Here is a 2409-nt window from a genome sequence, read left to right on the forward strand (position 1 = left end):
GGGGGGGTGGGCAGGCTGTATTCATCATAACATACCTCGTGATTTGCCAAACCCTCGATTGTCATGGATGTTCTAAATTCACCTGGCGGGTGGCTTCAATCAGCATTCTTTTCTGACCATATGGTGATGCGGTAATGACATGCGCAGTGAGGACAGCAGATCTGTCCCCCCATGACGAACTCAGACTCTAATAGGCGGTTACTTAGAGTTTTGTTCTGTCTGTTCAGAGTCTTGTCACTCATGCTCATTCTCAGACACAGGAAACCAAACAGTAACAAACACCACAGTTGAACACACACAAAGGAAGATTAATGAAATGAGATAAACACATCAAAGATCCTCCATATAGAAATGTTCTCACACCTACATACATTAATAATTAAACACACACACACACACATATATATCTATACCCTCGTGGCAGAAGACAATAAAATAAAATGTATTTTAAGAAAAATATGAATGAATTAAAATACTTGCTATTATGCCAAAATTAATATATTCATTTATAATATGAAAATATTGATATAATAAATGAATGCAACTTACAGTCTCTTTTATTGAAAATTTCTTACACATACAGCATATTATGCATGTACTGAATTTAAGAAGAAGATTATATCTGTAACTAACAGAATATTTTTTTAAATAATATTTAAATTTATACTGTAATATAATTAAAGTGCATGCCGTTTTTGTTCGCAAAACTTTTGGGCTCTGCAAAGATCCTAATGAAAACTTCTCACACCTACAGTACATACATTTAATATTGATTAAAAAGAATAATATACCTTGGTGACAGAAAAAAATAAAATAAGATTGAATATAGAATTATAAATAATAAAAATACAATAATAATAAATAAATAATAAAAGTAATATTGTTGTTATTATGCCAAAATCAATATTTTAATTTATAATATAAAAATATTGATAATATATTAAATGCATTTCAACCTTCATTCTATTTTATTCTAAAATTCTAACATCTATATTATGCATGATGAACTTAATAATAATAATAATTGTTATTATTATTATTATTATTATTAGTAGTAGTAGTAGTAGTAATAGTAGTAGTAGTAGTAATAGTAGTAGTAGTAGTAATAGTAGTAGTAGTAGTAATAGTAGTAGTAGTAGTAATAGTAGTAGTAGTAGTAGTAGTAGTAGTAGTATACCTGTAACTATATAAATATTTGTAAAATATATATATTATATATATATAATAGGCTATACAATAATGAAATAATATAAAAACACTTTGGGGGACTAAACAGCAGGCCATCCTCTGGCCACATATTAGCCAAGTTTGTGGAGAAAAGGCAAGCTAGTGTTTTAATGATACATATGACTGAGCTTCTGTAAGGCACTAATGGCCTCCCAGCATGGAAACACTGATATAACATGGCAACCATGTGTCATGTCTGATAGAAACAACAGAGGATTCAAGCGCCTTGCAGGAATGGTTCAAACTTGCCTTTTTCATACAACAAGAGGAATAAACCTCTCTAAACCAGTGATTTAAACTGCACATGCAGCCAGTTCCCATTGCTTCCATTATTGCTGTTGTCACATATAAAAGCATTTTAGAGCCATTAAACATTTTTATTAAAACACATTGGCACTATAGGTTAAGCACCAGAAGACATTTGCGTCTTTTGTGTGTGTGTGTGTGAATGAATGAATGAATGGAAAAGCATCCAATCATTTTGAGGTGGACTTACATTTATTATGATATAATATACGTGCATAAATGTAATTTATCACCTCAATTGTCAAGTATAAAGTGTCAATTAACATCACATCTCTTGGTTGTATAGGTCAGTGCCACTAGTGCAACACGTTGCGATATTGCAGTGCCAACGGACATTCAGTCGATCAATGATTTGTTGTTTTGGCCTTAAAGGGATATGATACAACATAAACAAATGACTGATTCACCTAAGCCATTAAAATGACTGGCAGATATTTCTCCTGAGAGCGTTACTAGAAGCGTTCAGTCCGTGCGAGTCTCCATTGAGCTCGCGCATCTGCCATCGAGACGCGAGTGAAACGATTGAGTCATTTCACAATATTCACAAACAACTGTCTATAGAAATAGCATAAAACACGTTCTTTAAACATAAAAAGCACAAAAACTGATTCGAATTAATCGCTTAACAATCGACTGAAGCTTCAAGTAAAGCGACCACAGAGCGTCAGTTAAATTTCACGATTCATTTCCGATATTCTATAAATACATCTAAAGGAATCTGCTTAAAATCTGCCAAATCGTATAAAAATGTAACTGCTTGATGTTCTTTCGCCTTACCGTAGCAGTTTAGACATGTATCCCTGTTGCTTTTTGGTCGTAAATCTTTGAGGCGGCTCTGGAGAGGCGGTGAATGAGGGGGCGTTAAGAGACAGTTGT

General features: G+C 33.1%; 1 protein-coding gene across 1 annotated transcript in view; it reads right to left on the minus strand.

Annotated features, from left to right (window-relative positions):
• The window catches only part of LOC107656603 (voltage-dependent calcium channel gamma-4 subunit-like), a 14106-nt gene extending 11697 nt beyond the window's left edge, over positions 1-2409 (minus strand). Inside the window, exon 1 of the mRNA XM_016444498.1 lies at positions 2311-2409. The gene's annotated coding sequence lies outside the window, so the exon portion shown is untranslated. The remainder of the gene's footprint in view (positions 1-2310) is intronic.

Source organism: Sinocyclocheilus anshuiensis, unplaced genomic scaffold (genome assembly GCF_001515605.1).
Source record: "Sinocyclocheilus anshuiensis isolate Anshui unplaced genomic scaffold, SAMN03320099.WGS_v1.1 scaffold1393, whole genome shotgun sequence".
NCBI lineage: Eukaryota > Metazoa > Chordata > Actinopteri > Cypriniformes > Cyprinidae > Sinocyclocheilus > Sinocyclocheilus anshuiensis.